The sequence below is a fragment of the Cygnus olor genome, chromosome 21 (assembly GCF_009769625.2).
Source record: "Cygnus olor isolate bCygOlo1 chromosome 21, bCygOlo1.pri.v2, whole genome shotgun sequence".
Taxonomy (NCBI): Eukaryota; Metazoa; Chordata; class Aves; order Anseriformes; family Anatidae; genus Cygnus; species Cygnus olor.
This window is the reverse complement of record NC_049189.1, coordinates 4,140,384-4,167,797: the sequence shown is the minus strand read 5'-3', so window position 1 is coordinate 4,167,797 and position 27,414 is coordinate 4,140,384. Positions and strand designations below refer to the sequence as shown.

General features: G+C 43.9%; 1 protein-coding gene across 2 annotated transcripts in view; it reads left to right on the top strand.

Annotated features, from left to right (window-relative positions):
• The first annotated feature begins 3,224 nt into the window (after positions 1-3,224).
• RERE (arginine-glutamic acid dipeptide repeats) overlaps positions 3,225-27,414 on the top strand; it is a 232,261-nt gene continuing 208,071 nt past the window's right edge. For both annotated transcript variants that reach the window (XM_040533319.1, XM_040533315.1), the window contains exon 1: positions 3,225-3,540. The gene's annotated coding sequence lies outside the window, so the exon portion shown is untranslated. The remainder of the gene's footprint in view (positions 3,541-27,414) is intronic.

The window sequence follows — 27,414 nt, the reverse complement described above, 5'->3', positions numbered from 1 at the left end:
CCCAGAGTAAGAGTTCTTCTTGCATCACCCTAATAAATCCAGAAATGCTTCACATCATTATTATGTAAATGTATTTATTCCCTTCCAGAGTGTTTCTAAGGTTTGCTGGCTGCACTACAGATACTTCTCTCCACCCACATGAATGTTATCTGGATTTGGCAGCAAAATTGTCATGAAACACTTTAACTCTTCACGCATTGATGACCTATTTTGTCTGAAAGTGATTTTCCTTTTGCATCAGTGCCTGCTTTCTGCCCCCTTTGCGAAGAGGTATTTTGCCACTGGCTCTTTTTTATTTTTCTTTCCTAATGAAGAAGATGTTGTTTAGGATCATGGAAAAGTAACAGACAAAGCAGAGCATGGTTTTTTCCATAACATAAGAATGACAATGCTAAACATCTGTAGTTTCTACCGTGCCTTTGCCTCAGTAGAAGCCGAAGGCTCGACTGGTGGAGCACGACTCCGCATTGAGAGGCCCGAAGGGGAGCTGGCAGGATGGATTGGGACAGGTCTGTGGGAGCGTGGAAGATGGGAAAGCAGCAGATGAGGAAGGAGCAACACTATTTATTTTCTGCCAACCCCAAGGCACACTGCAGCCTTCTCCTGGCACACCTAGAAGCGTGCTTTTGGCTAAATGACCTCCACAATGCGGCGGCTGCGTGGATGGATCCCTGTGTGTGCAGCGGCGACATGCGGCCCTGCCATCGTTTTGGGAATAGCGATGGGGCTGTGGTGTGACCCTGCCTGTGGCCAAGACAGAAACATTTCCAGTTGGCTGCAGAAGCAGTGTTTCGGATCCAGAGTACTCAGCAGAAATGTTGCTGCATCAGATCTTTGGAAATGTCCAGGGGTAAGGAACAGGATTTTGAGGATTAACGTTTTCTGTGTAGGTACCTTCTGTAGCACGTTGGAATTTAAGTCTCTCTGTGGATTTAGCCAATTAGCCTTCCTCTGCATCAGCACTCCTGTACCTCCCAGGAAGGCTGGGGCACAGACACACGAAACATCACAAGGATGTCAGAAAATGCCTTGCTAAAGACCTGCTAGGATCTCACGTAGACAATCCATATGCATATAAAATATTTTACTTGTAGAACATGCCCAGTCATTTCACCATCCCTCTCCCTCCAGCAGGATGTGAACCGTGAATGTCTGCAGTCCCCAGATAGGCGGACAATGATCTCTCGCTGCAGCTTTTGGGTCTTCCTTGATCTCCCCTGTGTTGACTCAACCTCATGCTACTTTAGCTGGTAGAAGATTACAGGACAAGGTCTGTGGCTTTGTTTATTATTGTCCACAGGGAGGGCTGCCTCTCTGCCAAAGAAAACGCTTCAAGTGCTATTCCTGCAACAATCCTATGGTTAAGAAGCAAACTTATAATTGGATCACTTGTGCGTGGTATGAGGATGTGGGGCTGCCTGCTGTCACTGGCTGTGAGTAATCACCTGCTTCTGCACTTCAACCGGCTGTGCAGATTTCAGGAGGTATATAGATGTTAGTTACACGGCGTAACAGGAAATCCCCCACAAATGGACTTGTTTTTTGTTAATGACAAAATACAGCATCAAAACGTTGCGAATAAATGCTTGTAATGCTCGTGGGGTGATGTGGAGGTTAGCGGAAGGGGAGAGGGAGAGACAGAGGGGGGCTGCTGTGGAGAATTTTTGCTATCACAGAGATGGAGACTGGAGAAAGCTGAAGGCACGCCCGCGTTGTGGCAATTTGTACAGTTTTTAAGGCATACATCCAGAGACCGAGGAACGTGAAATTGTAATTAGCAGAGAAAATAGGAGAGATGGAATCAGACTCTATCAAGGACAGCTAAAGTATAGCCTCCAAAATGGCTGTGTCAGACATTTAACTGATGTGCATTTTTAGACGCTTATCTAAATTAGTTATTAGAACACAATCAACTCTGTGTCTCAACCTCTGGTGATAATGTCCCTGAAGTTATGCTAGGGATAAATTTGTCCTGCATGCTCAGGGTAAAGAAGTAAATTCCTCTGATGTGCAGACCTCAAATCTCCTTGTGTGTGCCTTTCTCTTCAGTGAAAACAGTTCCCACTTCCCTCTGCTAAAGGCAATAATGTTAACAGCCTCAAATGTATCTCCTGCGATACCGCTGGAATCAGCCATGAAGGCAGTTTATAGAGACAGCAAACAGTTGGGGTTACACAAGTGTAATTGAGGGCAAAATCTGTCCTGACAGATCCTAGTGCTTTTTCAAAAAGGAGATGTAATTCCACACGAAATTTCTCAGATCCCCAGGAAGAATGTGTGACTTTCTTTACAGCCATGTGATTTATTTTGCTGGCCCGTGTTCTGCAGATGAAAGCTAAGGTTAAGGTTAAATAACAAGTTTGCTCTATTTATGGCGCAGGTACCTCCGTGCTATCTTTCGTAACTGCGTGATAGCTCAGGGCTGAAGGAGCTTGAAAAGCTCCTAAGTGACCTAGCGCTTTATTAATTGCCACCCAGTAATTGGGAATTCTGCTGTTGTGACAACATCCTCACCGCACCGAGCGATAAGCAGCAGCCTCAGCTTTTTATCTAGCCTTGCACTTACACATAATCCCAACTTTCTGCGCCAGCCCAGCGGCTCGACGTGAGCACCGTGGCCTGAGAGCTCTGAGGTGCCAGAGCCTCGGCGCAGACAAAGGCAGAGCTGTAAAATTTTGCTCCGCATCGCTTTAGCGCCTACTGAGAAGACTTGAAACGCGTTTATGTGGCGATGCTGATAAATGTTTATTTATTGATGAGAACAAAACGCGGCGGAAGGGCTGTGGGAGGGCACCGTGGCCTGGGTGGCTGGGGGGCTCCAGGGGGGGTGGGTGGATTCAGAACGGGTGGGGGGCTCCAGGGTGGCTTGGGGGGGCTCCAAGATGGGTGGGGGCTCCCCCAAATCCTCTGCCCACCGCTGCCCCCCGAGAGGACACCCAATGGCAGCTCCCCCGTGGCATCATCTGGAGCCACCCCCAGGGGCTGCTGCGGCGGGGCCGGGCCCCGCAGACCCCAGAGGGGCGGGGGGGAGTCCCCTCAGGGCCGGGGGTCGCAGCGGGGCGCCCCGGGGCCGGGCGCTTTTTGTGCCGCCCCCCCCTCAGGCGGGCCGGGCCTTGCCCAACCCCGCCCGTCCCCCCCGCTCCGCCTTCCCCTTCTTCTTTTAAATCACTTCCATCCGCTCCTCCCATTGGTCTCGGCCTCCTGCCGGGTCACGGGGCGCGGCTCCTCCTCCAATCGGCGCGCCGGATACTGGCAGGCGGCGGCTCCGGCCTGGCTGCGTTGCTGGGTGCCCGCTCGCTGCGTGCTCCGTGTGTGTGTGTGTGAGGGCAGGGAGGAGGCAGCGCCCGGCCGCTGCGCCCCACAGCCCCCGGCCCCGCTCCTTCCCCTCCCCGCCGCCGCCGCCGCCATGCCCCTGGGCCGCCGCTGAGGCACCGCGAGGGGATCTCCGCCGCCAGGCAGCCCGAGGGGAGCCGCTCCCCGCCGCCGCTTTGTCCCGGCTGCGAGAACGGAGCCGCCGCGGATGCTGTGAGCGCCGCCGAGGTACGGGGGGGAGCCCGGGGGAATGAGGGGGAGGGGGCGAGGCCCTTCCCGCCCTGCTTGGCCGCGATATGTCGCGACAAGCCGACAGCGGAACCCCCCGGGGAGCGGGGGGGGGACGGTGGGGCTGTAAAGCCGGGGGTCGTGGGGGGGGAGAGGCTCCGCTCGGCCGCTTTTTGCCCTTATTTTAATTATTATTTGCTCTCCGTCCGCACGCTGAGCCCGTATTTTGGTTTGCCAGCGAGTGGAGGAAGGGCGCTGAGAGAGCTGTGGCTGGAGAAGGAGGGCAGGGAGCGCTGAGCCCGCCCGGGTACACAAAGGAAACTGCCTCAGGGGGTAGGTGCGGAGCCACGGAGCGGGGGCACCGCGCACCCCGACCCCGTCACAACATCCCCGGTGCCGTGGGGAAGCCTTTTCTTCCCTTTATTTTTTTTTTTTTTTTTCGTTTCTCAAGTGTGAAAGGAGACGCTCGCGATCGGAGAAGTGGTGGGAGGCAGGCAGCGGTCGAGGTGTCGCCGCCGAAACTGGCTGCTCAAGAAATCGCTGGGAAGAAAACAATGTGATTCATTGTTGGAGCGGCTTTCCCCTCAGACTTATTTTCGCACGCTGGCTGCAGTTATTTTTGATTTACTGACTTCTTATGCGGAGTTTTTCCTGGAAGCGGCGATGTTCTTGGGGGCGAGGAGCTCGGAATATTTTTATGCAGTCAGCGGGCTACGGTCTGAGGTCTGTTTACTCATGAGTTTCACTGACCAGTTACTGAAAGGAAAGGTGTTATTTTGCGTGCGCAGGGGTGTAACTGAAACGAGAAACCTCATTCAGCAGTCCTTAATGCTATAATTCGGTAAGAATTATGGCTCTCTTGGAACAAACCCGAAGTGACACAATTCCCGTAGTATGCCCCCTCTTAAATGCAAATTTTTAACCAGATGAAAACAAACATTGTGTCAAAAGGAGTACGTATTGTAAAAGGCGTATGCCAAATATTCAGATTAATGGGTGATGTACGGTGTTTTTTGTAGCCCTAGTATTGCCAGGCAAACATTTGTTTTGTGTACGCTGCTCCCTTAGAATTGAGAAATCCATGGTGGCTGCGAGGGGTGGCAGCATCTCTGTGATAATAAAAGCACTTCTGGTAAACGCATCTTATCTTGGCTTTCCTCCCTGAGCTCGTCCTGTAAAATTAGGAACCGGGGCTGGGTTCGGTGGCCTGGTTTGGATGAGTGGCGACTGGGGAGATTCGTCTTGTTGGTTGATGTGGTCTGGAGGGGAGAGAGGGAGGTGGATGCACACAATGCCCAGGCTTGCGAGCTCATTGTTCTTTGCCGTATACTCTGCTGTGTTTGGGACTCTGCTCTCACGCAAACACGATCTCTTTTTCCTTGGGCAGTGAAAGGCAGAGAATGGGAGGCATTTTCTACCTTTCCTCCTTCTCCGGAGTGGCCTTTTGGTAACCTCGCAGAAAGCCGAAATAGTAAATTAGAAGCTAAAGGATGCCAAAACATTCTGTACGTTCTTCCCTCCTCCCCTCCCAGCGCTGGCTCGGCTTCTTTCTCTGGAAGTGAACGTATAAAGAAAGAGGGAGCACATGAGGTGAGACTCTGAAGCACACTCTTTTGAACCCCTCTCAACTTTCATGTTCTGCCTTCTCCCCCCACCCCCGGTGAAAAGCCCAGCTAGCCTGCAATAAAAATCCCTCCTTGTGAGGTTTGTGTGTTGGCTTTGGGATGTTTGGTCTGGGGGCACGTGTAAAGGGAGACTGCTGCCAAGGGAGAAGGCTTTGGAGAAATGCGTTGGGATGATGAAAGTAAAAGGGAGCGTACAGAGCCTGGAAGGTGATTTCAGTGTAGACATAGTTTCCTTTCTTGATGATCATTTAATGACTTCTGTTTTTACAGCAGCATCTGTAAAAACAAAAACAATTACGGTGTGTTCTGAAGCTGTGAAAAGCGACTGCTGCGCGAGGGCTTGAGCTGCTCCACAGATCATGTTATCAAGCCTCATGTAAAGCCTCCCCCGGCTTCCTGATAACTTTAACTGGCTGATGATATCGAGGCATGCAGAAGAGGGAAAGAAATAGCATGTGGGTGTGAGGAATAGATGCCAGTGTGTTAGATCCCTTGGAAAAAGTGTACTGAGAGTAGGCAGCAGCGACTGTCATAGTTTAATGGAGCATTGACTGAATGGTGAAGCTTCTAAGTTGTTTCTGACTCTTTAGCAGGCTTTGTTGTCTGACTGGGGTAAACGGCTTCTTTCTTCTGCTTCCCTACCCAAATACAGCGTGCTGATTGCCCCTGGATTGAGGGCACTTCTTTTTATTGTTCTACCACTCACGTAGCTTTGGTTGTGGCTACAGCGTGATTGTAGGTCATTGTCTGTGCGGATGCTATGGCTTGAGCTCAGGGAGAGGTCCAGTGGCGTACTTGTGTTGCCTCTCCGGCTTTATGATTCCTTTGGCATGTGGATTTATGCTCTGGAGCAACCGAGAGGGGGATAACTCTCCGTCTGGACAAAGCCCTTGATAGCCCTATGCGAAATGGCATGCGTTCCTCGGGCAGAAAAGGTGAGCGGAGCTGGGAGAGACAGACCTGCCTTAAGCAGTAATTATGTAGCTGGGCTTAAAAAATGGTGATTTCTTTGAATCTGGGAGTTCATTTTACTGTAGTGGGGTTTTTTGTATGCATGCAGAAGTGTCTCTGGTGGAGTTGTGGGTAGAGGCTCTGTGCTGCCGCAGCACGGGGCTAATAATCAACAACAGTCACGGTTGCGAAGAGCTGTGCTATGTTTAATTCTTGGTGCTGATTACAGCTTAGGTGAGAAAAATGATATTCTGCTGTTGCTATTTTACTAACTGGTATTTTAAATAACGTGCTATTTGTAAACTTACAGTCATAGCCACAAAATGCGTCTCTCTGTCCTAGCCATACTGGGTGGTTGGTGTGCCCATAAAGAAGTTATTTTACTTTTGGGAGTGGGAGGGGGAAAATTGTGCCATGAGCATATAGAATTTTGCAAGCCCGTGTTACTGGCTGTGTAATAGCACAGCAGAACCTGTGTTATCTTCTCAGCAGAGCTGTTCATACATTAAGATTGCCTGAGGGTAGCTTTGATTTCATTACCTGCCATGTTTAAGGACACTGTAAGCTTCAGTGACACGCTGTGCTCCGTGGTGTTGGTATGTGAATGCGGTGCTGGATTTGTAGTTAATTTCTAATTTATAAGAAATAAGGATGATTGGGAAACATTTAGGATGTTATACTGACACGAGTGAGCAACTACACACACACACACAAAAAAAAAGACAGTTCCCTAACTTTGTGATGTCCATTTTTATTTATTAGGCTGGTGGCCTGGTTAGGCTGGCTATTTTTAAGTTTCAGCTATTTTTCACTCCGGTTCTGCTATGGAAATGTATTGTAATTGGTTCAGTTGCATCAAGTCCACACAAATCATCTTTCTTGACTTAAAAGGGGTAAGTGGTATCTGACGGCAGCTGAGATTTAAATCAATAGGCTCAAAAGAAGGCATGTATAAATCAAAACAAAACATCAACACCGAACTATCTTGTAATTCAAACAGAGCACAAACAGTTCATCTGAGATCTGTTTGTTTAGTGCGCGTGTGTGTTCAGAGCTGCTTGAAACGAGCCTTGTGTCCCACTAATGTGGCGTTGGTCTGTTGCACCAGGGCAATAGGAAAATACGTGAGGCTGGCGCTGGTGCAGAAGGCATCACGAGGAGGTCTGCTCGTTTGCTTGTGGTTACGTGGGCTTTGGAGGTGATGTTGGTAGGAAGGAAATGTAGCCCCTTCGTGGGGTGATGGGAGGCGTTGGGGAGCAGGAGCCACAACGCAGTATTGTGCTCTTTCTGTTGGGCTGCCAGCAGCATTTTACACAAGCTTTTATAACGCTGGTAGCTGTGCCCAACTGCTCTTTTCAGAGGGCCTGATGTATGAACAAAGGAGCAAACAAGATATGAATACTGCGCTGGCTCCTTTTGATTTCAGAGTCTACTGAGGCAGAGAATTGCTGTAAGTGACTGAAAAAACAAACAGATGGAAATATTAGCTGACTATTCCCATTTCAGTAGTTTTTTTGGTACAAATGTCTGTGTAGTTAGTTCACTGAGCATCCAGAATAGTGCGCTGACCTGGGGAAAAGTGAAACTCGTGTGGGTGCAAACGTCAGTTTTCTCTCTGTGCCTAACGGGGACAGCGGTGGCCCTTTTTGGGGGGGAATTCTTAGAAAAGCGTGCATGAAATGCACTGTATCAGAGCTGGTGGTGCTTCTCTGAAACGTATGCATGAAGGATTTTTGGCACCTTAATTCTGATAAAAGTGCAGCTCTGAAAATATAGAGCAACGTAAGTAGTGCATGCATTTGTTAAATTCAAAAGTGAATTTTACAAGTGAGTTACTGAAAACCAGGTAATTCTTTGAACACGTATGTTGTCTTTTGTTCCTACAGAGCATGAATGAGAGGTTAGTTAACTGTTGGAAAACTGAAGGTAAATGGAAGAAAATGAGGGCTTGTTAATTCTGAGGTCTTAGTCTAAGTATTCTACTTGAGTATATTTTAAAAAACCTGTTACTGTGGTGTTATTTATCCCCGATACTGAGTCAGTTTCGGCCTGTTTCAACTACTTGTGAGATTTCTTTCACAATTGTGGCTGTGATGTGGTGTTTCTAGCGCGTGCAACGAAGGTTGCAGTGTAAATTTATTTCCCTGACCGGCAGTACTAACGATGCTTATGTCCTAGTAATTCTTCTTAGGAGGCAGAGCTTGCAAGTCCTGAGGCTTGCCCCCTCCATCACCAGTTCCTTCTTCTCTCTCCCTGTCCTTCATAACAGCTGAAGGGGCCACCGGCCTCGATGTGCCATGTACTGAGTAGTGAAGCTTAAAATGCCGGGTTCAGTCGGGGCCATGCCTTAGCGGGGATGGAATTAGAGATTTTTTTTTTTCCCTATCAATTTGCTGGTTTGCACAAAACTTTGAGGAATGTCGGTTATTGCTGGGATGACTGTCATGGCAGGCTTGGTTGAAATTTATCGTGCACAAAAGTTACTTGCGCGGAACGGGAGGATAAGGGCTTGAGGAGGGGGAGGAAATGAGGGGATTATGGAGGTTTTTTTCCTCCAAGGGACCAGGTTAAAGAAAGAGAAAGGAAGTTGTCTCACCTCATGCTCATAAATATTTCTGTCCATGGCAGTTTCTCATTTACGCTCATCTTTTCTGATAGTCAACCATTTTGGGGTGGAAACAGCCAAGTTCTTGGGCACTTTGGCCCATCTTCCTGCAGATGGAAGTATTCTTAGTGAGCAGCGGGTCTGGGAGCAGGCATCTCGTACAAACGTTAATTGAGATACGTGGGGGGAACGTTCATGTTATATTACTCTAAAAAATAATGGAAATGATAGGGAGCAGAATTTCTTATTAGTGAGAAATCACTGTTAAAATCTCAGAAAAGCAAGCTTTTGTTTGGTTTGACGTGGCTCTGGGTGTGTTTTTATACCAACTCTCCAACAAATATCTTACTGTGAGCCTGATGCAGCTGAGGGGACAGAAAAATGAAGAGTTGCTAGATCCTGTTTGATCTCCGTTATCTTGTAAGTGATGTTTAATAAAATTCTTAAGCAGATATTATGCATTGAGCTCTTGATCCTACAGACGGATTTCTGTACGTGGAGTCCTGGCAGTCTGAATGTGTGTAGGGGAATGGATGGAGGGAATCTCTGCCTGGCGGGACTGATGATCATGCATGCTGTACATTTAACCTGTGTCTATTTGTGCCCAAGACCTGGTAAGGGCTCATTAAGGAGCTCGCACAGAATAAGTTGCAGTGGAACTTAATGAATGTTAGCAGCTCTACAGCAAGCCTTGGCTCTTAACGGCAGCATCCGTGAGGTGCCATTTATCTTTCCCTGAAGGACAGGTAACTTCAGGCAGCCCTGTTTACTTCTTTCCTTCAGTAAATGGCTGTGGGCACTTAGCACAGAGTGGCTGTGACCCGTGGGACCTCGTCTGTGCCTTTATGCCTTGAGTCAGCAGTCTGTGTCATACTACTCACACGTAACCACCTACGTGCTACGTGAATTGCCACGTTATCTTGTTTTGGGTAGCATCCTAACAAAAGATGATTGTCGTTTTGGCAATAGAAGCTCTAGAGGAGAGAAGTTTTAAGTTCCTTTAAGTGAGAAACTGTTCAAAGCGTGTGTAGGCTGCGGGAGAGCTGCGATGTGTTGTGGCTGGTAACCTCGTAGTGTTCGAGCCGCTGCTGGAGGCGTTGAGGCAGACCTGTGATGCCAGAGATGGGTCACTTCAGTGCTGCCTGTGAAATCGCTGCGGTCTAGCAGGAGCTTGTAAGACTACATATACCCTGTTTTAAACCTCAATACTTCTGATAGCTACGTGGCTGTGCCGCAATATAAAGCGGGATGAGGTAGGCTTGGGAATACTGGCGTGGTGGAATAGGCAACTGAACCTGTCTGATGGTCCCTGTAAGAAGCTCAGCGTTTTAGGCAACCAGTTTATTCCCTGGTTTGAAGAGGGGTGGCAAGTTCAGTTATTTATTAACTACGTGTTATAGTATATTGAGGTATCAGAAGATTAGTGCTGGATGTCAACATTATTAAATATTTAGGAATTTTGAATCTTCAAAAAAAAGTTTGTGTGACATTAACCTGCTAACACCAGCAACCACGAGGGACTGGAATACATGGTGTCGTTGTGAAAACACCTCTTTATTTCTTCCTTGATTTAGGAGTCTTCATCCATTCACACATGTTAACATGAAAAATGGCATGAATGTGAAAGAAGAAAGCGACAGCACATCATAGAATTTGAAGTGCCGTAAGGGCTGTGTTTCTTCAAGACACTCTGCCCCACGAAAAAGAAAATCCTGGAGCATAGGCAGCCAGGGCCTTCAGCTTTGCTTAGAATTCAGAATTCTGGGCGTGTGAGAAGGTTCTGCAGAGCAAATGTTTCATGGTGATAGCGTGGACGTGCGCAGTTATGACTTTTTCCCACACCTCTGACTAAAGAGTGGCTCAGAGCTTGGGGAGCTTGGAGTTGAACTGAACTGCTTTTCTGCTGTGTGTGGGGTTTTCTTGTTTGTTTGAAATAATGGTGCTCATCTGTTCTTTGGAAGGTTCTCACCCGCAACGATGGCTTAACCTGTTTCTTGTAATTCTCCCTGTGTTGCTTTATAATTCTTCTGTTGATTTTCTGTCTACAGTAGCCTTAAAGCAGATACTTCACTCCTTGTTCAGGTGCATCAGCTTCACTGGGATCATAATTTAATGTAATTTAGAACTTTAGAATGAACTTCTGCTTCATAGGAGAAATTAGGTGGGTGAAGTTGCTTAAAATTTACCTGGTTAAAGCTCAATATCTGACAAGATTCTGCAAAAGAAAGCTTTGCCTCTCTCCTTATTATTAGTTCATTCTAAAATGGGGGAAAGATGACAGGTTCTTGAGGGGAACAAAACACGCCCGACAGTAATTCAGCCACCAACTCTTCTGGTATATGTCTCTGTGCCAGCATGATACATCTTACGTAAAAATGAATGCTGTGCCTCCATTAGAGATCTTCTAATGAGGTCGGTGCAGGAAACTTAAACACTTAATCCTCATTTTTACAAACTGGGAGAGAGATGCAGAAATCTAATTTATGTCTCCAAGGTCATTCATTTTCACTTCACAAAGCTTAATAGACCTGCCTTTGACCATTGAATTATGGTGCTTGCCCTCTAACACGAACCTTTAAGATGAGAAACTTTACTCAATAAAAGATGAACTTAAAGGTACCTGTACTCCTGAAGATTTCTGAGAGTCGAATGCCCAGCTAGTAAGTGCCATCAGGGGATTAAACGGCTTACCTTAGGGCTGTTTTGAGCTGTGCTTTTAATTTTTGATGTATTTTGTTTCTTGAGACTCCAGCTACAGACTTATTATCACACACAAGTTTATTTGATGTTATTGGGAACAAAATCGAAATGGTCAAGTGTTTAGTGAAGTAAAACCCATTTTTTTGATAACTTGCTGTGATTTGACCCTGGTGTCTGTGGTTAATCAAGGTAATCTTCTCCCTTCTTGTTCTTCAGAGCAGTTTCCATGGTAAATTTTATATTCCCTGATTGATTCAACTGAACCCTGTGCAGCAGCTCTGGAAGGCTTTCAGATGATGACAGTAGAGACACGGTTTATGGCTGATCTCGTTGGCTGGCCAAAGCTAGAGCAGGATATTGTTCCAGAGGTTAAGCTCTAAATCAAAGGGATTGAGAGAGAAGGACAAAATGTGGATAACCCACTGAAGGAAGAAATGTGGGTGGAGTGCGGTAATGCAAGTGGTTCTCCTAAGCCACAGAGGAAAATAAAACAGCATAATGTCTGAATAAAGGGAATATGGATTTAGGGCTTTTGTTCATACACAGTGTCATGGTGTAGGGGGGATTCTGCAACGCATGCTTCTGGATGATGGTCTGAATAATGTTGGGATTAGAAGAGGGCTAGTCAACTGCTACCATATGCTCTTGAAAGAGAAGCTAGGCAGCATCCAGGTCCTCTTCTGACCTGCTGAAACGCTTGTGGCTGCTGTTCAAATGCTTTCATCCAAGCTTTGAGGCCCTGTAGGAGTGCGAGCTGCTAGTAGTGGCAAATCAACTTTTTTAATGGTAGAAATGCATAGGGAGGAGCTAGAACCAGTGACACTTTGCTGGATACCAAATGTCCATTAGCAATTGGTATGGTTTGCAATATATTTGTTTTTATGGCTTTTATTCTTTCATAATTATGCCAATTTCCATGCTGTGGACTTTGGGATTCTAGCTGCTGTTAGTGTTTTTTGGCCGTTAGTGTGTTTGAGGACAGGCTCCTTTTCCATGAGTCTGAGTTACTGTTACTGCTACCTTCGGCGGCTGGCGTTGTTAGGCGCAGCTCTGTGAGCAGCGTATCTGCTCGTTTTTCTGCTTGGAAAAAGTCCATTTGATTCTTATTTCCTACTTCTCCTCGTGTTGAATAGACTTAGTCTTTTATTGTTGAATTTTATTGTCTAACGGCATGCCTCTCTTTCCACGTCTGTAATATACGAAACAAATGGAACTGGCTCCACTTGTACTCGCATTGTATGTCGCTGCTCTCCACGCAGGCTTACTGCAATTCATGAGAGCCCTGTTCTTTTTCCTAATTATTCATCAAATAACTACTTGCATAGCTTTTTGTCCCAAAGTACAAGTTTAGGAAGTATTATGTGGAAGGTAATTACTTTTGTGTATGTATAGTGAAGCCTTCTGAGTCCTGATAAATTATATTCACGTTTTTCCTTGCTGGGATTTTTCTGAGGCCCTAGTACACGTGTTGGAAATAGAAAGACAGGCTGGGAGGGCTTGTTAATGAATGAGGCCTCTTGTTTGTAACATCCTGTTGGAAATTTAACGTGCTTCCTGTATTAAATTCCACAGATATTTTAATAAGGTCACATATTTAATTCCTGGAGATGGTAAATGGCCGTGCTGCAAGTAGACAGCGAGAGAGGCTGGGAAGATTGCACGTTGTTAATCCACAGGAAGGATTTAGATGGTGTTGGTATTGCAGTATTTGGGTTGTGCTCCTGGCACTTCGAATAACTTGTTGCGTGACCTTGAGCTCAACTCACAGCGCTTGTTTTTATTTTCTGCTTCTGAAATAGGTGTGATGATACACGGTCGGTGTTACCAGGAGGTTTTAGAGATGCTGAGCAGTAGAAAAAGGCTTGGCTTGATATTTCAGTAACAAGCAAATCTGTGCTGTGGCAAACCTTTAGCTTTCTGCCTATGGTATATAGTTTTTTTTAGGACTAGAAAGCTTTGAGATGATGAAATATGCAGGGAGTTAGGTTTTCTTGCATTTGTTGCATCTTGGTGCATCATTGTTACCTACTGATACTTGTCTGTTTCAAAGCAGTGGAGGATCTCCTGATAACAGCAGCTGAAGAAAACACCTGGTTCTCTCTTCTTGAAAGGAAGTTATTCTCCCTGGTTTATAAATGACTGTTCTGCTAGCTGCCAGATTTTAATTGTTTTAAAATTTCTAGCTGAGGCTCTCAGAAGTGTTTTATACCACAAATCTTTTCCTGATAAAGTTGGCATTTAAAATAAGCTTTGTATGGATTACTGTAACTTCATACTCCCTGGCTTATTTATTTGGGTTTTTAGCAGAAAATACAGGCCTTGGTGCTTTGTAAGAGCAGGATGTCTCTCAGGTATTACTAATGGGGAGCTCCTCTCCTTAGTCTCCCTCTTGTTGCTAATTGACTCTTTGCTCGTTCTGAATCAATACTGGAAATACATTCTGAGTAACATTCCCTCCACCTCCTTCAAGCATATGAAATTGGGATTTTGCTTTCAGGTGTACAGAGGTGGAGATATAAATGTTGGATGAGTTTTCTGAGATGGAAAGAGGTGAAGTCACCCATTAGTAAGCGAAGGAAAGCCAGGAGGTTGTTCTCTACGTACGTTTGCTTTTGATGAAGATGTTTTTTCGAAACGAGTTTAGTAGGAAGGCAAGCTCAATCTCATTTAAATGTGGTTCTTTAAAATCAGTATGTGGTTCAGTGGGTGTGTGGAAAAGCCTGAAATTCTCATTCTCTAGCCCTTTTTGATGGGGAAGGTGAAGAGGAGGGAAGGGCTCCAGAGAGGAGACTGAAGAAGGCGAGATGCTTGCAGTGCAGAAAACAGATCCTTCTGTGATCTGGGCAGTGTTCTGCCTGAGGTGCAGCCAGGCCTGTTCTCTGAGTGGCTGGGTGTGTGGCCTTGAGCTCATGTAGCCTTTCTCTCCAGTCTGTGCTTAGGAGAAGAGGTGGTGGTTGTGATCAGCTGGTGACAACTAAACATGAAATGCTCGTTAAAAGAAAACTCGATGCCATACAAGCAGTTATCATGGAGCAAGCCTGAGGGATGGGGAGAGGGTTTCTTTCTCTTTCCCTCATTTTCTGAAAGTATTAGGCATGCGTAGGCATGAGCTGTTGAATGTGGTTTTTCTCTGCTAGTGTCCACTGAAAGAAAAGGAAGATGATGTCCGTTGTGTTTGTGTTCCGTACTACAGCAATACAGAATGACACCAGACTTGACAAGATGCCTTAAAACTACCACTTGGCTGTGGCAGCAGAGCCCTTAGCTTCCTTTTGTACTTGGACTTGGTCTGATGCTTTCCTGTCTAAACTTTATGCTGTAACTAAAGAGCTGTTTGATTTCATTTAACCTTTTTTTCTTTACTCTGCTGTGCCTGGCTTCTACTATGTCTTAGCTGTATTTTTTTCTGTGCTTACTTTACAGTGATTTTTTTTGGGGGGGGGTGGGGGTGTTATTGGCTTTTATTTGCTTTCTCTCTGTTTTTTTTTCCAGAAGACTTTATGAAACTTGAGGGTTTTCCTGTAACTTGCAATTCCATTCAGGGTTGTTGCTTTGCAGCCGTTGTTGCCGTGTATTGCCCGTACAAGATCTGAAGACTCTGAGAGCTTCCTAGTTTGTTTGTAATAGCAAGAGAAGGACCACTGAAAGTCATCTTCGTTGATACGTTTCAGTACAGCTAGTTGCCCGTTAAAATTATCTCCCTTGGAATCTTGTTTTTAGCTGCTCCATTCTTGACATGCTTTAAAAAAAAAAGGGAAGGATTTGAATGGCAGCAAGGGTTGAAGATAATTGATAAGCCAGTGTGTTGCCTTTGTCCTCATTGTGTACCTTTGGTACTGGCTGCGGTCCATTTCAAATCTGTCTTTCAAGAAATCATCACAAAATCTTAATCTCAAATATATCAAATTATGTCATTGAGGAAAATAATATTTAACAGATCAGCTTGGCTGAGCCCCCTGATGTTGCTTTCTTCTCTACTGATGAAAATGTAGCAGTAGAAGGCTTTGGGTCTAGACTTTTTTTTTAAAGCTTTAACAGAGGTTTCCTCGAAAGCATCAGAATTTACCCTGAATGTGTGGTGGGGTCTGGACACATGAGGCTCTCTGTATCAGTAAAACCTTGTCCTACACCCGCGTCTACTGTATGTATTTTGCATCCAAAATGCTTTACTCTGTAAGAATTATGCAGGGCAAGGAGAGTCGATCAACAAACGTGGCACTGGGAAGAGCCACAGGTCCGAGCTGAGGCACCTGAACGACTTACGGACCGGCTGTCGAGAGGCCTTGGGGAAAGGACTGCTTCCTCCCCTCCAGCGGTTGTGTTCAGGCAAACATCTTCGTATAAAAGGTATTTGAAATGGAGAAAGTAATGGGTTTCTGTGAGAAGACCTCTCTGGCTAGTGTCACTTACACGTCCCTTTGAGATCGTTGTCCACTTAGTTCCTTGATGCTAACAATTCTCAGGATCATCAGTTCCTGCCTGCCGAAATGGGACTTCAGGGGCCAGTCATCCATAGCACAGTCTGATTCCTGGAGCCGTGGAAAAATGTCTTCTGTTTCAAAGGACTGCAGACGCTAAAAGTGTTTGTCAGAAAGAGCTTGCAGAGCGTGGCATGTGGCTGATATGCTTGCTCTACTGATTTGATTACCTATGAATTTGGACTGTAGATAAATTGGCTGTCAGGGTGGGCTGTAAGTGCTGTCTCTATAGCACAGTACAATTATATTCCTTTTTTTTTTAAACCACTGGTATCAAAACAAACCTCTGCTTCTCTGGGGACTGAACATTGCAGAAGCTTGTATTGGAGGTTTTCACATTAGTGCGAAACTGCTTAGAGATAAGGGTGTGCAAAATGTCTGACATTAGGGGGTAGCACTGGGCAATGAAATGGAGCAAATCATTTAAGAGGAGTGATAGCTGAGATGGGCTATTGCAGTGCAACGTGTGAAGAACTTCCTACTAGCTACAGCACCCCTCCCAAGCCCTTCAGGAGCTGTGTATCCATCCCAGTTACACTTGTCTGTTATCATTTGTTGACTATATTCCTGAAAAGGCAGAGCCTTTCAGTAAGGTTTGCTTTTTTTGACAGCACTGGTGCCCACATTTCTCTGTATTGGTAACTTGTGTCTGAAACTTGATGATCTCGTGTAGGAGGGGAAAATATTTGCTATGCATTTAATTCTCAGTGAAATGTCACAGATGAAACCCACTTGAAGTCTGCTTTAGATCACAAGGTTTAATTTTGCTAGCTTGTGTACATACATTTTTTTCTTCAGCATGGGATTTCTCGCTGTTTTCTCAGTGTGACAAGAGCCCATGCAGTGCCTTTTGTCAGGGCACAGTCTAATCCAAAAGGAGGTTGTATGAAAAACTTGGTGGTTTGGGCAGCATGCTTCTCAACATGAACGTCACCGCTCACCTACGTGTGACGTTATTCTCCGTGTTAGGTTTGTTCAGTATAGATATTTTTACTTTTGTGTTCAAGAGTATTTCTGTTGTGATTTTGAATAATGAAGAAGCTAAGAATTAGCTGAAATCTTTGAGATGAGAAATTATATCGGGTTTGGGATTCAGTTGGGTGCCCCTTGGGTACCAGTGAGAGGCTCGATTGCTAGCACCACGTAAGATGCTAGGCTGAAATCTTGGCTTTATTTTACCTTCTTCTAAACCCTGTTTGAAGTGTGGCGATAATTACTAGGGGAGCGTTGTGTATTTATGGAAAAGAACCAACACTTCAACAAAACCGTATGGACCTGTCTTCTGATCAGGTTTTTGATGTGAAAAGAGCTCCCCTTGAATTACAGGGCTCTGGTTAAACGATTGCATGAGGTGTGTTTAAAAATAGCAAATGCATTTTATGTCTGGTCAAATAAGGTTCTTGGCATTCAAAACTCGAATGAAATCTATGCTGACTTGGGTCTGACAGCTCAAATTCTATGCTTCTTGGGAAGGAAAATTGCTTTCCCCCCTCCCCCCGTTAATTCCATGGTGGCCTGTAACAATGAATAATCTGGTAGTGGATTTTCCTTAAAAGGCTGGGATCTATAACTCTGTAAGCGTACTTCAATTCAGCAATTTAAAAATAGTTTCTCTAGTGCTCAAGTTAAGGCAAATGATAATTTGTGGAAACTAATTTTTCAGTGTGAAATGGTCTGTTGAATGCTTCTTTACCGCGTTTCTGTGCACTTCAGTTTGCCAGATTAACAGAGCTATTAATAATAGCTGCTCTTGCCTTTTCAGCATGACAGAGTTGGTAAGCATGGAGCTATATGTAGTTTGTATTTTTAATTAAACTTGTACTGGGATTATCTTGTATTACCAGTTACCTTCGAGAAGATTATGTTCATAAAAGGTTCATCAGTGGTTAAGTGGAAGAGATTAAAGTGATTGTTGGCATGCTAGTCGAATTATTTGTTGCCTACGCAGCATTTGTTCTTAACTTTAATTTGCCAGTAATGGCAGACGAGTAAAATGCAAGCGTCTGAATTTTAAGTCTACTGTAGCTGAGAAAAGAGAACTGTGTTTCTGGAGTGATTGTCTATTTCATTTTTTTATGTGATGTTTAGAAAAATTGAGGGGGAAAATATGCTTGTTTTTGGTGTTTCCGTACAGTTGCTTTGCGGTGATAGTCTTAATGGCGTGATCAGGAAAGTATTTTATTAAGGAATAGGAAACCTTGCCCTGCTTAAAGCATGGAGGGCACGAATGGTCATAAAGAACTAATGAGCATGTTCTGGAGAAGATCGCTTCAATTATAGCGGGCTTGTAAATCCTTGCTGCTTGGGTCAGTCAATATAGGGAAGGCAGAAGGAATCCTGTGCTTAGATAATGTGTTGAACTAGGATGCTTAGTATGATTGTACGCATCTAGATCTGTTTAGTATTAACTGAAATGCGTTGCGGCAATAATAATGAATGCAGTGGGTGCCTCTGCTGTTATCAAAACGCATTAACAAGTTTTGCTGTGCTTGAATGCCTTTCATTGTTACGGTTTCTGGTTCATCCTAAAGCAGTAGAAGTAAAAGGCATCCATTCTGTGCCGATATAAACAGCTCCTAGATGCTAGACAAACAGGGATGTTAGTGTGAGTAAACATCTGTTTAGCTTTTAATAATGAATACCAGGCTGGTTGTAGAACTTCTAGCTACAGTCGCATGTTTTTAGCTACAACAGGGAAAATAAATAGGGGAGATGATCTAGCAAAGTTTGATAGCCTCTGATGACACACACACATAAAGGTAACGTACGAGATGAATTTTGGTGTCGAGCAAGTTGTTAATGGCTATCTCAAAATCAGGTTCCTCTGCGTTCTGTGATGCTACAGAAATGCATTGCACTGTTCTGCTCTGTGTATCTTAAAATAAAAAACCTCCCATTTTGAGTTAGAACTCCCCTTTGTAGCTCTTTGGGTTTGTGGGGGCGAAGGCAGGCCTAGCTGTGCATGGGTAGATTGGAGTCAGTGCATCAGTGCTCATGCCAGCAGTGTGAGCTGCTAGCTGTAGGCCTGCTGCTTCAAAATGATGATGATTTTGAAACTGGACATCAGCACTAGCTCTTCCACGTGCTAATACACTTATCTCAAATTTGGAGACATTTACAATGATCAGGAATTCTAATCTTAATATTAGGTTTCTAAAAGTGTATTCTGTTAGCAGTACATCCAGTTCATCTTCATCTGATTTCCTATTTGTCTCATGATGATGGCTGCAGTTTCTTGTCTGCCTAACCATGTGCTGGGCTGACTGAATTCAGAGACTGCTGGTTTGTGTTGTGGCCGTATTTAGAGGCCATGTATTGAGTGAGATGTGTGTGGCCTTACTTTGGAAACTTCGTAAGGCAGTGATCATTCGTAGTCTTCTGCTTTGAGCTGTGAAAACACAATTCCCGTCTGTTTAAAAAACAAAACCCTTCTAAAACCAGGCTTTTGCTACAGAACTTCTGATGAATGTGTCACCGCGTTTAGAACCATAACTTTTTTCCCTTGTTCTTACAGCTGGGATATATATATACGTATACACATGCTAGCTAGTCACCACGTGGTGGCCATTTCCTCTGTACAGGAATTTGTGTGGATGGAAAATGTGAACTTTCTTTACTCAAACATGAAGACCGCAAGCGTGCTTTAATTTAGGCGTATCGATTGTATTGATCATTCCGTTTTCCAAATGGAGCAAGTTTGAGAAGAGGCATATATCAGGAGGGAATATAAAAAATTAGCATCAGCTGTCTTTTGGCTTGAGTATATCATGAATTTCCAGCCTGTAAAATGTTAAATGTGATTTTTCAATTATAAAGGTTTAGCAAGGCTTAGAGATTATTTTCTGAGATTCTGAAATACGTACTATATTTAATACATAATGCAAAAGGAAAATCTGTTTTCTTAATGTAGGAACATGAAAATGGAAGAGGCTGCAACATTATGCTGCCCTGATGCAGCGCTGATGCTAAACTTTTAGCAGCAGATTAAAAATTGATACCTCTTCCTATTCTTCATCCTCCAGTACACTCTTAAAACTTCTGCAGTTTTAAAAAAGTTTTTTATAGAACTGTTCGAGCTTCTATACGTAGATATTTTTGTGTGTAGATTTTTATGGAATATTAAGAGTTTGTGGTTTAGGTAGGCGAAAAATGTGTGAGCAGTTTTCTTCTATAAATGGGTGAGTCTGTGAACAAGAGCACTGTGCAAGTTCAGAGGCTCAAATGAAATCTTTGATAAGGAGCGTGACGTCCCTTGGCTGCAGCAAAACCATACCTAGGATCAAGTAAACAATATATGAAATTAATCTAGTAAAATGGAAAGTAAATGTGTAATTACATCACAAATGAAAGACAGATGTTGGGAACCCAGGGATTATCAGGGCTGGTATGAGAAGCATGTAACAGTCTGATGCTTGTTTGAACCATATGTTAGCTCTCAAATGTGAGTTATATACCACTGAAACGGCTCAGGATACTAAAAAAACATGTTCTTATACTTTCTCCTGAGGATTAGGAAAGTAGAGAGGTTAAGAGGAGATTTATAAGGCTGTCAGAATATCCTGCTAGGACTGGAAACATTTGAATTCAGTAGGACAATGAGCAGCTGACTACAGAAAATCCGTCTGCTCCGATGGCAGAGTGCAGGCAGTGCCTGGCCGTGGTGGCGAGGTGACGGAGGGTTTGTACTTCGTCACTGTTGGCTTCTGAGACTAAGCAGCTTTGTGCAGCTCTTGGAATGAGCTCGGCCATCCCCAAATATCTCGCACCTAGGCGCTAACGTGTATTTATGGAGTGCATTCAGTAAACGCTCTTGCCTCGTGATCCAAGAAGCTGAAATTTTACATTCCTTAACAGAGGCTTTTCAGTGGGCTGAAGGTGGCCCTGTGCAGCACTCACCAAAGGGGGAGTTGGAGCATCGCTCACAGTGAGATTAGGTCCAGCCATAAACTCTAGTTTTTGTATAGAAAATACTTTTTTTCTGCTAAGTTCTGAAGTTCTTGAGTTCTTCTTGCAGTAGAATTAAATCAGTAGGAAATGTGTTTTAGGACTGGTCTGTGCTGACCAAAAATAACCCCAGAAAACCGTTTTTTTGGTCTGAGTTATATTGCCTTACTTCTTATTTTTGTAGAAAATGCTGTAGCAAACCTAATGCTTGTTGTCAACCCCAGGTTAAAACAGACACGCTAAGATGACAACTGAAAGCTCAGCGTTTTCTCTTCTGGTGTGGTGTTTGCTCTCTTGGATGTATGCATAGTTCTGTTTTTGCAGCTTTGTCTCTCAGCGAATAGTCAAGGTTCCAGGTTTAAGATGCACAGAAGGTTGCTCATTCTGTGTGCGTTGTAGCTTGCTGTGACTCAGAGACAGCAGTGAATTGAGTGATAGGAGATATTTGGTCTGTTGTGAAACATTTCTCCCTTTCTACCTTGTTGTTCTGCTCACTTTGTATCTTGCGGTGGGGAAAGTGGGTATTGGAGAACTCAGCTGCAGTTAGGGTTTGCTCGAGTGCCTTTAAGCTTTGCTGGATAGATAGAGGCCAAACCAAGATCAATGCTGGAGAACTTTGTTCTTTTTTTTTTTAGAGTGGTTTATCTACCTGGCTAGACTGCACAAAGGAGAGGTGGGATGCAGATTTAAATACCTGCAGTAATAGTGACATTGTTTCCATGTAAGGCCATAGTTCCAAAATAAATTCCTTGTTTATTGTGGAACCTAGTAATAGAGCTTGAACTTCAGTGTCGAGCGCTGAAAAGCCGCTCAGCAGGGAGGGCTGCTCTGATTTGTGGCTGTTGATCTTTCTGCTTAGTTTGTTTGCTGTTCTGCAAGCAGCTTGTACAAAAAATATCAATAGTTTTTCTTGGGTTTGATTTGATGCAAGCTTCCCCATCTGTCTACCTAGTTTTTTGTTAGTTGGTGGTATGGAAAGACGGGCAAATACTTCTGGGTGGTCAACTATTGAGTAGAAACTGAGTTATATTTTTGTCATGTACTTTGGGGTTTTGAGAACTTTAACTTTTTCACTGATGTAGTGTTGTTTGAGAGCAAAACTCACTTGTGAAGGTCTATATTTAAGCCTGCTGGCAGAACTCAGAGCAGTTTAGGAGTTGTTCTGTGTTGTCGAAAGGTCAGGGCTTCTTGCAGTGTAATCCGTGCTCCTTTGAAAATGCGATAGGTCCTGTTTCATGAATATGAATTGATCGAATGCCCTTTTTAATCCTGCACAAAGTTAGTTTGAGCAAATATCTTGATCATTAGGTGTGTAATAGGTAGGGTTATATTAAATGTGAATAGATGAGTTGCCTGCTATTTGAATATTTGGTGAGTACATAGAAGATTGTTTGTATATACGTGTGTGTGTGTGTGTAATTCCCAACCAGCCAAAGAAATTTCCTTATTAGAATAATTAGAGATCTGGAAAAAAGAGACAGTTTGCCTAAGGAAAATGAATTAAAAGATGCCTTTTTAAAGTGAAAGGACTGGCCTGATGACTGTGATTACAGATTGACTGTCTCTTAAAGCAAATTTTGAGATAGCTATGTTGCCTTAAAAGGTCTAATTACTTTAGTGGGCCTGGAAGATGGAACACTTTTTTTTAAAAAAAAAAAAAAAGAGAGAGTACCCATCTGGTCCTCTCTTCAGTTGTGTTTTGATACCATTATCTCTTGAATTGCACTGTAGGAAATGGCTGCAATGCAACCTAGTGTGTGTTGGCTGGCCTCCCACACACCCCTTTGAGGGATGCAAGTGGAAGGCTTGTGAGCATTTTAACATTACTGTCTTGTGTCCCTGTGATAGGTTTGAATGGGGCTCATGATATAAAAGCAAGTGGCCTTACTCTGAACTGAAACTGGCCGCTTGTAAAAGTGTACTGAGAACTCCTGGTTTGAGGAGTTCTGTGCCTTTGTCCGTTGGTTTTGGCCCAGTGGTGGGACACTGAAGTCAGTGATTCCTGTGGTGTGGTCATCTTGTGCACTGCTGTTAGTCCCTGTTAGAGTTAAAAACCGTGCACATGCTTTTTTCCCTTCGCCTAGGTCTAATCTTGGTTGAGACTGCAATAATTATGCACTAATCCGCAGTTATAACATGGTAACACAGCTAGCAGTTCTTAATGCAAAGAGCAACAACTTTTAAAACTGTGGAGGTGTTGGAAGTACTGGGTAATTCCTGTGAAACTTAGCAGGTTTTGTAGTGACAGCCAGACTTCGTGCCTGGAGACTTTCACATTTATACAATTGCCAGCAATAAGTCTTCTGACCATCTTTTTCTAAAGGGCCACAAACATTTGCGTGGTGCACAGGGCACTTTCTGTAAGGGTGGCTTGTTATCTCCAGCTGGCTTAAGGTTTCCTGGTTTCTCAGGTGCTCTTACTGGATAATGTGAAACCCCACATGTGGTAGGGAAGAGTATCCCCCAAATTCGCTGGGATAGAGGAGGGTGGTGTGGTGTTGGAAGCGAACAAGTCTCTAAAGAAGCAGGGAAGGAAATAAATGCGAAGCCGCTGCGCGTGGTGCCAGCTCCATGATGGAATGCTCTGTTCTGGAGCATCGCAAGGAGAAAATGGTCACAGCCTGACAGCAGCATCAGTGGGGCCTCAGTGGAAACGAATGAGGACTTGTATCTCTCGAGGCTATTGTTGAGGGCAGACTGAAGGAAATGTTTAATGGGTTCATGCTTTTGAAATAATTCTATAACTGTAAGGGAGAGGAACGCGCTTTTAAAAATGGAGTGAGCAATTATGAAAAGGAGGTTAGTCACCACTTCTGTAAGTGGTTCCTTTTGTCAGAGAGTTGAGTATGTAGCGTTTGAAGAAGCATTGGGGAGTCAGGAGTCATGGTAATCATGGAATTCCTGTTCATTTATTTATTTTGTGATTTCAGACATGGTGTGTCTCTGAACGGCTGTGAAATGTGGATGTTTGCCCTGAAGAAAGCTTAACGTATGCGTAGGGGTAGAATTTCTGGTTTTAAAGGGATTACCTCTGCAAAGTAGAACTTCGTACAGATATTGTGTACCGTCATCTGTCTTGTTCTTGGATTTTGGTGCTTGGGTTGGACAAGTGTGCAATTATCAATGTGTTCATCATAATGGCAGCTGTACTGGGCTGGCCCCCTGCAGTCTGGAACCCGTGGCCAAGTGCAGAGGGGTCCGTAAATATTCAGGAAGAGAAATGGTAACTTGGATCACCTAAAACACGGCGGTGCATGGGACTAGCAAGCAACTAGCAAGAAAAGGGTTGCTCCAGGTCTTCCAAGTGCAGTACCTGGCGTCTCCTGGCGCAAAGCAGATGAAACAAGAACAAATGATTGAGCAGAACAACATTCACATGCATGAGGCATTATTGTAAACACGTTTTAAATATTGGAAAACTGATATTTCTAGCAGTTTATGAAGCTCTTGAGGGTTTCGTTTAGTACAGAAACTTGGGATGCGTGGATGTTGGTTCTGTACTTTTGACAGAACAGTTCTGGATAAGATGGTTATACTGGTAGGCACGTGACTCAAACTGTGGAAGGAGTGGGATGTTCCAGCTGTTTCTTGCTTGTAAAACACGTGTGTACACTGTCACCCCCCACCTTTCATATACGTGTGTGTTTTATGGAAAAAGGAAAAATGAGTACTCGCTGGACTACTAAGAATTGCGTGCTGTAGCAATTTATCCTAACCAACTAACATTCTTGAGGTAAAGATGGGAAGTGTTTACTTACATCACTTGCCAAGTTTGATACTGTTTTCTGCTCTTTTTAAAATGCTTTGAGTAGTAAAAGCCTTCGTTACTTCCACACTCCCATTACTGTATTGGGAGCTGGGAAAAAAAAAGCATTTTCTTAAATTAATAGAGTAGGTTGAGTTCCAGAAATACTAAGCTGAAGTGATTTTTTTCCCCCTTTTACCTTGTCAAATTAACATGATTGCATGTTTCACTTTTTATGCTAAAGAGATTCTGATCTTCAAAGACAACTTTCAAAAAGACATGCTGGTTCAGCCAAGCAGACTAATATTTTAGAAGGAATATTACCGGTAATAAAAAAGACAGTTATGATAGTTTGATGCATTAATTTTAATAACTTTTTGTACAGCTCTTGAGTCAAGATGTGTGAAATTGAAGGGAAACATAGCTCTTGGTTTGACTGCAGTGTATTTATACCTGATGTACAGCTTTGTCTTGCAGAGATGTAAAAAGGCTGGGTAAAGGCTGCTGTAACGGAGGTGGGAGGTCATTATCTAATATTTGTTTAGGAATTGCCTGGCCTTGTATCAGTATTTCTTCTGCTTGTGAACTCTGCCCTTCAAACGGGGCAAATCACAATAAAAGTTATCTTAAATTCCATTTTCTCAACTAACCCCAATGCTATTGTGATAGGATGGAGGAAGCCTGTGGTCTGTGGGGCTGTACTTGTCCTTGCCAGCAGATGTTGGGAAAGGCTTCCCGGCCTCTTCCATGGTGAAATTCATTCACCAGATCAGGAATATCTGCCTTGTACTGTACAGGAACGTGGCTGACATCAAATGCTACCAGTTGTACATCAAATGCTGGTTGTACCAGCAGCTCAGTGGTAGCAGTCAGCTGAGCAAGGTCAGCTCCCTTGGCTGTAGGAGGGCAGGGACCATCCACAGCTTGCCCTCTGGTGGGCTGCTGCAGGAGCTGATGGGATCTTGCTTCTGTTGGGATTCAGTGCAGGTGGGTATGAAAACTCGTGAGTCTTGATTCTTCTCAGGTTAAGACAATAATAAGTAAATGTGCTGGGCTCTGAGTTCTTCGGAGATTCTAGTTTTCCTCAGAATGGCTTAGGAGATGGTGAATGTAGCAGACCTAATCAGGTGCATACAAATAATATTACTGAGTTAACCTCGAGTGAAAGCTTGTCTTGCTTATGTCTTGGTAGTCTAGCTTACAGGTTTTCTACAGTACTGCAAAGAGAAAGTAAAGGGGAAAAAGTCAGGACTTCAAAAAATAAATAAAAAAAAATATTTTCTTTTTCCTGAAGAGACTGTTACTGAAATTGAGTATGAGAAAGAAAGAAACGCATCTGTCTTGCCATCTAATCTCTCCCGTAAGAGTTCCAGCTCTTTGATGAAATATCAAGGTGCATCCCTCCACCTTTTAGTGATGTGAATGTAATGGCTTGTAGCTGGTGAGCAAGAGGGGAAGAAATGGAAAGCTGTCCCACTGCTTCCCTCTGCCCCATACGTAAAGGCTGCATGCATTTCTCTTGTGTTCTGTCTGTTTAGCAATGAGAGTTCCTGCTATGTGTTCCTGCCCCTTCTTCAACAGATCTCAGCCACCCAATGCATGTGTTCAAAAGAGATGTGAAAATCAGCAACAAATGTAGGTCTTCCACTTCGTAAATATGGGGTATAAATAGGATATCTAACGTGTTCCTGGGAAATGTCAAACTTCGTTTATCATGATAACCATCAATAATGCACCAGATGTTTTGACTGCATTTAGGTTTATATTAAATTAAGCATAAGCAGGGGTGCATGAAGTCCATCTGTAATGCTGCCAAAGCTGGCACCATTGACAACTGCTCTTTGCGTTCTGTGGTTTTCATTTTTTTTCAATTTTTTTTCTTGCATTGATTGTAACTGTGCTTGTGTGGCCTGTGTGTCCGTTCATGTGTATTTGCAGGAGGTGCCTTGCTTATAATAAGTTGTTCTAAAATTAGTTGGCTTCCTTCAGATAAGCTGATACTCCTAAGTTAATACTGCTTTGATCAAGGATTTTTGGTTCCTTCATGTCAATCAGTTCTTGTCTTAATAGTTTAATAAGCAATTACACTACCTCTGTCCATTTTATTTGGTGGAATGCAGCTAACTTAGAAATGGTAAGAATTAGATGTAATAATTCTCTTTATAAGAAGACTTGGGCTGGGTTGTGTTTTGTAATTAATAATATCTTTGCCTTAAGTGTGGTCCGCAACGATTTGTTGGTGTGTAATACACAGACTCTAACTGCTGAACTCGTGCACGTAGAGTTCGTACTCCTAGGAGCTGGTACCAACTACGCTGTGGCTGTTGAGTGAAGTGCATCTGCAGCGTGGTTCTTAGCTCCGTGTGGAAGCAGCAGGGTAATTAAGATGGAAAACCTTGGAGATCTAACATCCCCTCCCTCCTTCCTTAGAAAATCAGCTGCATCATTGAAAAAAGGCTTGAAAAGCATGCTCTAAAGCCAGAACAAACACCCTGAAATTTTTTATCGTAATGTTGCTTTTAAAAGTCCTAAATGTCCTCTATTTAAAATGAAATTCTTTTGTATTAACCTGCTTTCATATGCTAGCTTTCACCAGACTGCAGAATTGCCTGATTTGACTTTCTAATGTAACTGTAATGAATCTTCTGGGAAATGGAGCGATTGAATGCATATACTCTGCAACTCCATTGTAAAATATTCTGTCAGAACTGGCTATATTTCTATTTTTTTATTTATTTTTATTTTTTTAAGGGGGGGGGGGTGTCCCTGTCAGGTATTAAAGCCTAAACCAAATGTCTTCTCCGGGGAACTTGAGGAGTGTAGACA